The sequence below is a fragment of the Arachis ipaensis genome, chromosome B10 (assembly GCF_059453495.1).
Source record: "Arachis ipaensis isolate K30076 ecotype BB chromosome B10, ASM5945349v1, whole genome shotgun sequence".
Lineage (NCBI taxonomy): Eukaryota > Viridiplantae > Streptophyta > Magnoliopsida > Fabales > Fabaceae > Arachis > Arachis ipaensis.
In genome coordinates, this window is record NC_142435.1 from 83,057,167 (window position 1) to 83,070,403 (window position 13,237).

General features: G+C 41.9%; 1 non-coding gene across 1 annotated transcript; it reads left to right on the plus strand.

Annotated features, from left to right (window-relative positions):
* Nucleotides 1-3,634: 3,634 nt before the first annotated feature.
* Nucleotides 3,635-3,741, plus strand: LOC148580639 (small nucleolar RNA R71). The gene has a single exon (XR_015896462.1). It is a non-coding gene; the product is annotated as a small nucleolar RNA R71 (small nucleolar RNA).
* Nucleotides 3,742-13,237: the final 9,496 nt, after the last annotated feature.

Here is a 13,237-nt window from a genome sequence, read left to right on the forward strand (position 1 = left end):
ATTGATTCGTTGAGGAGGGTAAAATCTTGCTAAGAATTTGTTCACCACGTCTTCCCAAGTTGTCAAGCTTTCCCTTGAGAAAGATTCCAGCCATTTGGCTGCCTTGTCCCTGAGTGAGAATGGAAATAAGAGCAGTCTATAGGCGTCAGGATGAACACCATTAGACTTCACTGTGTCACATATTCTCAGGAAGGTGGTTAAATATTGATTGGGGTCTTCTTGAACACTTCCTCCAAACGAACAGTTGTTCTGAACAAGGGTGATGAGTTGTGGTTTAAGTTCAAAGTTGTTGGCATGGATTGTTGGCTTTTGGATGCTACTTCCACAATTGCCTTGGTTTGGATTGATGTAAGAGCCCAAAACTCTTCTATCCTCCCCAGCATGATTTGCTCTACCTCCTCCCCCATGGTTGTGATCTTCTTCTTCATGATGGTTTTCCATGTTGTCTTCCATGTTTGTTTCAAAGAATTCTTCTTCTTCCTCAGCACCAACCACTTTCTTTCCTCTTGCCTCCCTCCTTAATCTAAGGAAGGTCCTCTCAGGTTCAGAATCGAAGGAAGTTGAAGCCCTGCTTCTTCTCCCTGTCATACAACCATCAAGTGCAAGCAAGAAAAGATAGGTGCAGAAAGTATTTATGTCAGAATTACTGTTAGTTGTGGGTGATGCAATATATCAAACAGTTAGTGGGTTAGCAAATAGAATTGAAAATAACAAAGAAGAACAAAAGAGTAGACGGGGAAGGGAAGAAGTTTAACTAAAACAAAAAGTAATCACTCAAATAGAAAATGAAATTCACAAAATAAAAATGCTCAATCTAGTGATCTTCCAATTTAATCATTGTTGATGCACAATCAATCCCCGGCAATGGCGCCATAAACTTGATGCACGGAAAACTTGTCTCACAACAAATCTCCCTTCGGCAAGTGTACCGAATTTGTAGTCAAGTAAAAACTCACAATAGAGTGAGGTCGAATTCCACAGGGATTGATTGATCAAGCAACTTTAATTAGAAGAATGTTCTAGTTAAGCGAATCCAAAATTTTGGTTGAGAGTTGCAGAAAATAAAATGGCGAGAATGTAAATAACAGAAAAGTAAATGCTAAGATTAAAGGACTGGAAGTAAATGACTGAAAATAAATTGCAGAATTGTAAATGGGAATGGGGGATTTGCTCATAAAAGTAAATGGCAGAAATTAAAGAGAATGGGTAAGATCAGAGATGGGGAGTTCATTGGGCTTAGGAAATGTTACGATTCTCCGGATCAAGTTCATTTTCATCTCTTCCTCAATCAATGCACTCATTGATCTCCTTGGCAATCTTAAGTGATTGAATTACAATTTCTTGCAATTCAATCTCTCAAATCTTGATCAATAGCCAATTCCTTGGTCAATTGCTCATAAGAAGAGATGAAGTATGGTCACTGATTATACCACATGCATTTCCCAAATCAAGTATTTAGAGGGTTATAGTCACATACCCATCCAAACCCAATTTGGTCCAGCATGAGAAAGCATTTCTAGCTTGATGTCTTCATTCCTCTTTCAAGGTTCAAAAGAGATCCAAGTTTGAATAGCTTCTCTTCCAAGATAACTACTCAATTGGATGAAGATCAAAAGCTTTCAAGTAAAATCAAGAGAAAAGATAGAAGAAGAATAATGAAAATTAGTATTGATCCATCAAATTACAACAGAGCTCCCTAACCCAATGAAAGGGGTTTAGTTGTTCATAGCTCTAGAAAATGAAAACAAAGATGGAGAATACATCATAAAACTAGAAAATGCAGAGAAAGTAAAATACAGAGAGTAGTTCTCCTCTTCCAGCCTCCAAAAACTCCCCTTACAATTCAAAGCTACTCCTATATATACTACTCTTCTCAGCTTCTAGTTTTGCTCTTCAAGTCTTGGGCCTTTGGATCTTGAGTTTGAAGCAGTTCTTTTCTTCATTTAGGCTTGGCTTTACTTGCAGAGAGAAAGTGTTAACTGGGCAGAGACTTTAGCTCAGGGCGTAAGGGGTGTTAATCATTTAGTGAAAGTATAAGTTCAGGAACGTTAGTGACACTTAACATTTTTACTAACGTTCCAATGTACCCCTTTGCCTCATGTTAGAGCTCACGTTAACTAGGTTAACGTGGCTTCTAACGTGGCCTTGCCAACCTTCGAGAACGTTAGTGACACTCAACATTGTCGCTAACGTTCTAGTGTGCCCCTTTTTGCTTCACGTTAAAGCCCACGTTAACTAGGTTAACGTGGCTTCTAACGTGGCCTTGCCAACCTTCGAGAATGTTAGTGACACTCAACATTGTCACTAACATTCCAATGTGCCCCTAGATCTCACGTTAAAGTCCACGTTAACTAGGTTAACGTGGCTTCTAACGTGGCCATTCTTAGCCATCCCAACATTAGTGACAATGTTGAGTGTCACTAACGTTGGCTCATCATTCATTCCTCATCGTTAGCTTCCACGTTAACTAAGTTAACGTGGAAGTTAACGTGGCTCCTTGGGGGATTGTGTGGTTGCTTCCAACGTTAGTGACAATGTTGAGTGTCACTAACGTTGTCGACAACTCTCACTTCTTACGTTAGCTCCCACGTTAACCAAGTTAACGTGGGAGTTAACGTGGTGTGTTGCATCCTTAGGCCAACGTTAGTGACAATGTTGAATGTCACTAATGTTGGCTTCTCTTCCCCCTTTAACGTTAGAGGCCACGTTAACTAGGTTAACGTGGGCTCTAACGTGGCCACTCATGAGTGTTTGCCAACGTTAGTGACAATGTTAAGTGTCACTAACGTTGGCTCAACTTCCCTTTTCCACGTTAGAGTTCACGTTAATTTAGTTAACGTAACTCTTAACGTGGGCAATGATGGCTTTGCGAGTGTCATTGGCAATCACTTTTCTCATTTAACCTTGCAAGTTACCTCCCTTTCCTTGCTTCCTTTGGTCCTGAAATCAAGCAACAGAGTGCATCAAAGTTCTAGTCCAAGTCATGGGTAATGCAGCATACAATTTGTCACTAAATTCATGCAAAATCCTCATGAAATAATGTAAAATGCACAATGTATGCTTGAATCAAGGTGTAGGTGAATATCTACCCAAAACTAGCTTATTTTCTAAAGAAATGCATGAAAGTACCCTAAAAACAGTAAAGAAAAGGTCAGTGAAACTGGCCAAGATGCCCTGGCATCAATTCTCCCACCCAAAGTTTGGGTGATTCCTCCATCCAGGGTTGTAGGTCTTGGAGTATGGATCATGATTTTGCCTAGATGAATTCCCAATGTAGTTGGCTTGCTCCTGACTACCCTCTGCGTCTTCATTCACTCCTTCTTGGGTTGCTGATGAAGTGGTGATTGCTGCTACTTGGTTCCTCTCCATCTTCTTGGTGAGGTCAGCCAGCTACTTGGTAATGAGCTTCTTTTGGGCCAGCAGAGCATCTACATTATTTATCTCCATCACTCCTCTAGTGTTCCCTCTTTCAGAAGCATAGAAATATTCATTTTCTGCTACAGTTTCAATGACATCTATGGCCTCCTCAATGGTCTTCTTCTTGTTCAGAGATCCCCCGGATGAGTGGTCTACTGCTTTCTTTGATTCATAAGAAAGGCCTTCATAGAAAATGTGTAGCTGCACCCATTCATTGAACATATCTGGTGGACACCTCCTTGTCAGGTCCTTAAACCTCTCCCATGCTTCATATAGAGTCTCACCATCTTGTTGCCTGAAAGTTTGGACCTCAACTCTCAGCCTGTTGATTGTTTGGGGAGGATAGAATCTGGCTAAAAATTTGTTCACCACATCTCCCCAAGTTGTCAAACTCTCCTTCGGAAAGGACTCCAACCACTTGGCTGCCTTATCCTTGAGTGAGAATGGAAATAAGAGCAGTCTATAGGCGTCAGGATGAACACCGTTAGACTTCACTGTGTCACATATCCTCAGGAAGGTGGTTAGATGTTGATTGGGGTCTTCTTGGATGCCTCCTCCAAATGAACAGTTGTTCTGGACAAGGGTGATGAGCTGTGATTTTAGTTCAAAATTGTTGGCGTGGATGGTTGGCTTTTGAATGCTACTTCCTCAGTTTCCTAGGTTTGGATTGATGTAAGAGCCTAAAACTCTTCTATCCTCCCTATGGTTGTGAGCCTCTTCTTCATGATGGTTTTCCATGTTTTCTTCCATGTTTGGTTCAAAGTATTCCTCCTCTTCCTCAGCACCAACTACTCTTTTTCCTCTTGCTTCCCTCCTTAATCTAAGGAAGGTCCTCTCCGGTTCAGAATCAAAGGAAGTTGAAGCCCCGCTTCTTCTCCCTGTCATACAACCATCAAAGCACAAGCAAGGAAAATATATAGATGCAAAATGTATTTCTGTTAGAATTACTGTTAGTGTGAGTAATGCAATATATCAAACAGTTAGTGGGTTAGTGAACTGAATTGTAAATAACGAAAAAAAACGAAAAAGTAGGGGGAAGGGAAGAAATCAACTAAAACTAAAAGTAAATTACTCAAACAGAAAATTAAATCAAACAAACTAAAAATGCTCAATCTAGTTATCCTCCAATTTAATCATTGTTGATTCAAAATAAATCCCCGGCAACGGCGCCATAAACTTGATACACGGAAAACTTATCTCGCAACAAATTTCCTTTGACAAGTGTACCGAATTCATCGTCAAGTAAAAACTCACAATAGAGTGAGGTCGAATCCCACAGAGATTGATTGATCAGGCAACTTTAATTAAAGGAATGTTCTAGTTGAGCGAACCAGAATTTGAGTTGGGAATTGCAAAAAATTAAATGGCGGGAAAGTAAATAGTGGAAACAGTAAATGCTGGAAATAAAGAGCTGAATGTAAATGGCGGAAAGTAAATTGCAGAATCTTAAATGGGGATGGGGCAATTGCTCATAAAAGTAAATGGCAGAAATTAAATAGAATGGGTAAGATCAGAAATGGGGAGTTCATTGGGCTCAGGAGATGTTGCATTCTCCGGATCAAGTTCATTTTCATCTGTTCCTCAATCAATGCTTTCATTGATCTCCTTGGCAATCTTAAGTGATCGAATTACAATTCCTTGTAATTCAATCTCTCAAATCTTGATCAATAGCCAATTCCTTGGTCAATTGCTCATGAGAATAGATGAAGTATGGTTACTGATTATACCACATGCATTTCCCAAATCAAGTGTTAGAAGGATTATAGTTACATATCCATCCACACCCAATTTGGTCTAGCATGAGAAAGCATTTCTAGCATGATCCCTTCATTCCTCTTTCAAGGTTCAGAAGAGATCCAAGTTTGAATAGCTTCTTTTCCAAGATAACTACCCAATTGGATGAAGATCGAAAGATTTCTAGTAAAATCAAGAGAAAAGATAGAAGAAGGAGAATGAAAACTAAAATTGATCCATCAAATTACAACAGAGCTCTCTAACCCAATGAAAGGGGTTTAGTTGTTCATAGCTCTGGAAAATAAAAACAAAGATGGAGAATACATGCTGAAAGTAAACTAGAAGTGCAGAGAAAGTAAAATACATAGAGTAGTTCTAGGCCAAAGGCTCCCTAAAGTTTCCAGCTCTCTAAACTAATTCAAAGCTACTCCTATATATACTACTCTTCTGATCTTCTAGTTGGCTCTTCAAGTCTTGGGTATGGGCCTTTGGATCCTGAGTTTGAAGTAGTTATCTTCATCATTGGGCTTAGCTTTGCTTGCAGAGAGAAAGTGTGAAGTAGGCAGGGACTTTTAGCTCAGGAAGTTAGTGGTGTTAACGTTAAGTGAAAGTGTGGGTTCGAGAACATTAGTGACAATCACCTTTTTCACTAACGTTGCTCACCCCAGTATGAGCCACGTTAACCTCAACGTTAGTGGCACAAACGTTACAACTAACATTGCCTCTTGGTCCTTCGCACACGTTATTGGAACTTACCTTTCCCAATAACGTTGATAAACCTCCCCCTTCCCTACGTTAGAGTCCATGTTAACTTAGTTAACGTGGCTCTTAACGTAAGCTTGCCAATCCTTCGAGAACGTTAGTGACACTTACCTTTGTCACTAACGTTCCAATGTGCCCCTCTTTCTCACGTTAGAGTCCACGTTAACTAAGTTAACATGGCTTCTAATGTAGTCATGCTAGCCATCTCCAACGTTAGTGACAAAGGTGAGTGTCACTAACGTTGGCTCATTACCTCTTTATCCACATTAGCTTCCACGTTAACTAAGTTAACGTGGGAGTTAACGTTGCTCATGGTGGCTCTTGGTGGTTCACCCCAACGTTAGTGAAAAAGGTAAGTGTCACTAACGTTAGGCGACCAATTGCTCTCTCCTCGTTAGCTTCCACGATAACTAAGTTAACGTGGGAGTTAACGTGGCTTATGGAAGCTTGGCCAACGTTAGTGACAAAGGTGAATGTCACTAACGTTGGCTTCCCTTTTGCTTCTTAACGTTAGAAGCCACGTTAACTAAGTTAACGTGGCAACTAACGTGGCCAATTATGAGCTTGGTCCAACGTTAGTGACAAAGGGGAGTGTCACTAACGTTGGCCTTATTGTCTTCTTCCACGTTAGAGTTCACGTTAACTAAGTTAACGTGACTCTTAACGTGGGCTATGATGGCTTCAAGGGCGTTATTGGCAATTACTTTTCTCATTAACTTTGCAAGTTAGCTCCCATTCCACGTTAGAGGTCACATTAGTTAGATTAACGTGGCTGCTAACGTGGTTCTTCCTTGCTTCTTTTGTCCTGAAATCAAGCAATAAAGTGCATCAAAGTTCTAATCCAAGTCATGGGAAATGCAACATCCAAGTTTTCATTAAATTCATGCAAAATCCTCATGAAATCATGTAAAGTGCACAATGTATGCTTGAATCAAGATGTAAGTGAATATCTACCCAAAAAGAGCTTATTTTCTAAGAAAATGCATGAAACTACCCTAAAAACAGTAAAGAAAAGTCAGTGAAACTGACCAAAATGCCCTAGCATTAGCACCCATGGTACTTCTTCACTCTATGTCCATTCACTTTGAAAGTTGCTTCACTCTTGGGATCAAACAATTCCATTACTCCGTAGGGCTTCATCTCCTTCACTTTGAAAGGTCCTTCCCATCTAGAGCGGAGCTTGCCAGGCATAAATCGGAACCTTGAGTTGTAGAGGAGGATCTCATCACCTTCTTGAAAGTCCTTCTTCCGGATGTGATGGTCATGGAATGCTTTAGTCTTTTCCTTGTAGATTCGGGCATTCTCATATGACTCGTTCCTCAAACACTCAAGCTCCTCTAGTTGTCATTTCCTAGCTTCACCCGCCTTGGCTAAATCCATGTTGCACTGCTTTACTGCCCAGTAGGCTCGATGCTGAATCTCCACCGGGAGTTGGCATGCCTTACCATAGACGATCCGGAAAGGACTCATCCCTATCGAAGTCTTGTAGGCCGTTCTATACGCCCATAGTGCATCTTCTAACCGGAGGCTCTAATCCTTTCTTTGCGGATTGACCACTTTCTCCAAGATTCTCTTGATTTCCCGGTTGGACAGTTCCGCTTGTCCATTTGTTTGCGGATGATAAGCAGTAGCAACCTTATGTGACACTTCATAGCACTTGAGCAATGCTTCTACCTTCCTGTTACAAAAGTGGGATCCTTGGTCGCTCACGATTGCTCGTGGCGACCCATAACGGCATACAATGTGATTCCTAATGAAAGACACAACGGCATTGGCGTCGTCAAGGCGGGTAGGTATGGCCTCTACCCACTTTGACACGTAGTCAACCGCTAACAGAATATACAGATATCCACTAGAGTTGGAAAACGGTCCCATAAAGTTAATGCCCCATACATCAAATATTTCACAGAACAACATAGGTTGTTGAGGCATTTCATCCTTTTGGGATGCGTTTCCTGACTTCTGACACTGATGGCAAGACACACATAACCGGTTAGCATTCTTGAATAAGGTTGGCCACCAAAATCCACAATCCTACACTTTTTTAGCGGTCCTTTGTGGGCCAAAGTGGCCACCACATTCGGACGAATGACAAGCTTCAAGAATTGGTTGGAATTCAGACTCCGGGACACATCTTCGAATTACTTGGTCCACACCCCTCTTCCACAAGTGAGGGTCATCCCAAATATAGTATTCGGAATCACTCCCCAACTTGTCCCTTTGGTTTTTTGAAAAGTTGGGAGGGAAGATTTTCGCAACCAAGTAGTTCACCATTGGGGCAAACCAAGGAAAGCTATCCAACACAGTGATGAGCAGATATTTTATACGCTTTTTGGGGATAATTTCATATAGTTTAGAGTATGTTTTAGTTAGTTTTTAGTCTATTTCTAGTAGTTTTTAGGAAAAATTCATATTTCTGGATTTTACTATGAGTTGTGTGTTTTTCTGTAATTTCAGGTATTTTTCTGGCTGAAATTGAAGGAGCTGAGCAAAAATCTGATTCAGGCTGAAAAAGGACTGCTAATGCTGTTGGATTCTGACCTCCCTGCACTCAAATTGGATTTTCAGGAGCTACAGAACTCGAAATGGCATGCTTCCAATTGAATTGGAAAGTAGACATCCAGGGCTTTCCAGCAATATATAATAGTCTATACTTTGCACAAGGATAGACGACGTAAACTGGCGTTCAACGCCAGTTCTCTGCCCAATTCTGGCGTCTAGCGCCAGAAAAGGATCAAAAACTGGAGTTGAACGCCCAAACTGGCATAAAAACTGGCGTTCAACTCCACAAATGGCCTCTGCACATGACTCACTTAAATCTCAGCCCCAGCACACACCAAGTGGGCCCCAGAAGTGGACCTCTGCATCATCCATCATAGTCCACTCATATTTTGTAACCCTAGGCTACTAGTTTAGTATTTAAACAACTTTTAGAGACTTATTTTGTATCTCATGACATTTCAGATCTAAACTTTGTATTCTCTGACGTCATGAGTCTCTAAACCCCATTGTTGGGGGTGAGGAGCTCTGCTGTGTCTCAATGAATTAATGCAAGTATTTCTGTTTTCCATTCAAACACGCTTGTTCCTATCTAAGATGTTCATTCGCGCTTAACTGTGATGGAGGTGATGAGCTGTGACACTCATCACCTTCCTCAAATCATGAACGTGTGCCTGACAACCACCTCCGTTCTATATACGATTGAATGAGTATCTCTTAGATTCCTTAATCAGAATCTCCGTGGTATAAGCTAGAACTGATAGCAGCATTCATGAGAATCCGGAAAGTCTAAACCTTGTCTGTGGTATTCCGAGTAGGATTCAAGGATTGAATGACTGTGACGAGCTTCAAACTCTTGAAGGCTGGGCGTTAGTGACAGACGCAAAAGGATAGTAAATCCTATTCCAACCGGATCGAGAACCAACCGGTGATTAGCCGTGCTGTGACAGAGCGCGTGAGCGTAGTTTTCACTGGGAGGACGGAAGGTAGCCATTGACAACGGTGATCCACCAACACACAGCTTGCCATAGGGGGACGTGCGTGCGTGAACAAGAAGACAGAGGAAAGCAGAGACTCAGAAGACAAAGCATCTCCAAAACTCCAACATATTCTCCATTACTGCACAACAAGTAACTTTTAATTTATGCTCTACTGGTTACTCACAATTCAATTGATAAACATAATTGACTTCCTGACTGATTTACAAGATAACCATAGATTGCTTCAAACCAACAATCTCCGTGGGATTCGACCCTTACTCACGTAAGGTATTACTTGGACGACCCAGTGCACTTGCTGGTTAGTGGTACGTGTTGTGAAAAGTGTGATTCACAATTCGTGCACCACACAGCATGCAAACTATCCAATGGGAATGAGTCATTGATTGGAAATGGATCAATTTTTAAATTCTCAATGTGGCTTGAATGATCCGCAACCAGGTTTTGAGATCCACTCCGGTCCCTAATCTCAATGTCGAATTCTTGCAAAAGAAAGATCCAATGTATGAGTCTAGGCTTTGACTCATTCTTTGTCAATAAGTACTTTAAAGCTGCATGATCCGTGTATACCACTATCTTTGAACCTAGCAAATAAGATCTGAATTTATCCAAAGCATGAACAATAGCTAGGAGTTCTTTTTCAGTAATGGTATAGTTGGATTGTGCTGCATCTAGTGTCTTAGAAGAGTAAGCAATGACATAAGGGAGTTTACCATCGCGCTGTGCAAGCGTGGCACCTACAGCATGGTTTGACGCATCGCACATTATCTCAAATGGCAACATCCAGTTGGGGCCTCGCACAATTGGTGCCGTGGTAAGAACTCTCCTTAGCTCTTCAAAAGCTTTTACACATTCACTATCAAACTCAAAATCCACATCTTTTTGGAGTAGGCGCGACAATGGCAAAGCAATCTTACTAAAGTCCGTGATAAAGTGCCTATAAAATCTTGCATGTCCCAAAAACGAGCGGACCTCCCTCACGGATGAGGGGTGAGGCAAAGTGGTGATAACTTCGACCTTGGCCGGGTCTATAGAAATGCCTTCATGAGATAGTACATGTCCTAACACTATACCTTGTTGTACCATAAAGTGACATTTTTCAAAATATAATACAAGGTTAGTGTCAACACATCTAGCTAGGACCTTGGCCAAGCTCTCTAAACAATAATCAAATGAAGTACCATAAACGCTGAAGTCGTCCATAAAGACTTCCAGACAATTCTCCATTAGATCGGAGAAGACACTCGTCATGCACCGCTGAAAAGTAGCAGGTGCGTTACATAGTCCAAATGGCATCCTTTTATAGGCGAAGGTGCCAAACGGACAAGTAAACGTGGTCTTCTCCTGATCTTCAGGAGCAATATGTATCTGGAAGTAGCCAGTAAATCCATCAAGAAAGCAGTAGTGAGATTTACCTGCCAAGCGGTCTAGCATCTGATCGATGAAGGGTAAGGGGTAATGGTCCTTCTGTGTAGCAGCGTTCAATCTTCTGTAGTCAATACATACTCGCCACGCATTTTGTACTCTTTTAGTGACCAATTCACCGTCGTCCTTCTTGACCGTTGTGATGCCCGACTTCTTGGGGATAACCTGAACCGGGCTCACCCACTCACTGTCGGAGATTGGGCATATGATATCCGCATCCAGTAATCAGGTGACCTCTTTCTTCACTACATCGAGGATGGTTGGGTTGAGCCTCCTTTGCGGTTGCCTAACCGGCTTAGCTCCATCTTGGGGAAATATCCTATGCATGCACTTGCGGGGGTCAATTCCCACTATATCCGCTAGGCTCCATCCTATTACTTTCTTGTACTTTCTTAGAACATCTAGGAGCTTTCCCTCTTCTTCACTTGAGAGCTCACTAGCAATAATGACCGGAAACCTTTGGTTATCCTCTAAGAAAGCATACTTCAAATGAGATGGAAGGGGCTTCAGTTCACTTTTTGTCTCAAGATGAGGTTCCTTTTCATCAGGCTCATGGGACTCATTCTTGACAACTTCCTCATGTTCATCTTCTTGGTCATCCGTCTCCTCAACAATGGGGTAGCACAACTTGTCATGGTCTTCTTCTTGCACTTCCGCTACCACTTCATCAATCACATCACATCGGAGCACGGAATGTTCTTCGGGAGGATGTTTCATGGCTTCCTCTAAATTGAACTTGATAATCTTGTCTCCAACCCCAAAGGAATATATACCGGTGAAGGCATCTAACTTGAATTTGGAGGTTTTGAGGAAGGGTCTACCAAGTAGAACGGAGGATGAGCTTCTATTTTCTGCTGGAGGCATTTCACGAATGTAAAAGTCAACCGGAAAAACCAAGTCCTTAATTGCCACGAGTACATCTTCCGCTATCCCCATCACTGTGATCACACTTTTATCGGCTAAGGCAAACCTCGCCGCCAATTTCTTCAATGGAGCTAAATTCAACCGCACATAGATAGAAAGTGGCATGATGCTTACAGAAGCTCCCAAGTCACACATACAATCATGAAAAGTGTGTCCACCAATACAACAAGACACTAAGCACGGTCCAGGGTCACCACATTTTCTTGGAATAGGTTCCATCAAGGAAGAAATTGAACTACCCAAGGATAATGTCTCCAATTCTCCTATCCTATCCTTGTGTGTACACAAGTCTTTCAAAAATTTTGCATACTTTGGAATTTGTTGAATAGCATCAAGGCGTGGTATGGTTACCTCAACCTTTTTGAACACTTGAAGCATGTTCAAATCAAACTCTGGTGTTTTCTTTGCCTTCTTCCCCGTGGAAGGGAATGAAATAGGAGTGGACTCATCCACTATAGCTTTCCTCTTGGGTTCCTTGAGGTTTACTCCTTCTTCCTCATGCCTTTTGTCTACCACCTCTTCTTCATGTGGAGCTTCAACAACTACCTCTTCCTCATGAATTTCTCCCATGACCCTTGGAGGTATCTCCTCTAATGTAGTCCCCAACCGTAGAGTGAGGGCGTTGAGACCGCCTCTTGGGTTTGGTTGGGGTTGAGATGGAAGGTTAGGGGAACTTGAGGGTTGGTTGGTGTTGTTATTGGGGATTGGTGGTTGGCTTGACATGTTCATCTTTGAAAGCATGTTGGTGAGGTTGGCCAATTGAGTATTCAAGGCCTCGAATTGAGCCTTGTTGCTCTAATCTCATTTTTCCATGGCGGCTCTAAGCTCATCAACTTGATTGTTGGAAGATGGAGGGGTTTGGTTTTGGTTTTGTTGTTTATGGTGTGGTGCTTGGTACTTGGTGTAGTTGTTTTGGTTTTGGTTGGAGTGGCCTTGGTTGGCTTGGTAGTTGGTGTTGTTATGGTGATATTGGGATGAAGATTGGTTGTGGTTGTGATGAGAAGAAGAGTTGTTCCACCTTCGGTTTTGATTGCTTCCTTGTGCATTATCTTTCCACCCTTGATGTTGATTACCACCTTGATGGTAATTGTTTTGACCTTGAGGAGGGTAGGGTGCACGGTTGTTGTAATTCACATTGGCTACCACAAGAGCGTGTTCCTCTTGAATTTGATTGCATTGGTCGGTGTAATGTGTGGTGCTAGAGCACAAACCACAAATCCTAGGAGAGCCTTCAAGTTGAGCAACCGGAGGTGGGGCTTGGATGGCTTGGATGGAGTAGTATTCCTTTTGATCCCTTTAGATTTGTGTAAGGATGGTGGTCATATCCCCAAGTGCTTTGGTTAGACTTGATTCGGAAGGGGATGGTTCTACCACACCCTTGAGAGGATTACTTCTCAGCCTTGTGTGTTGTGTAGCTTTGGCAACATCTTTTATCAAATTCCAAGCTTCTCCCTCCGTCTTGTTTTTCAAAAGGGAAC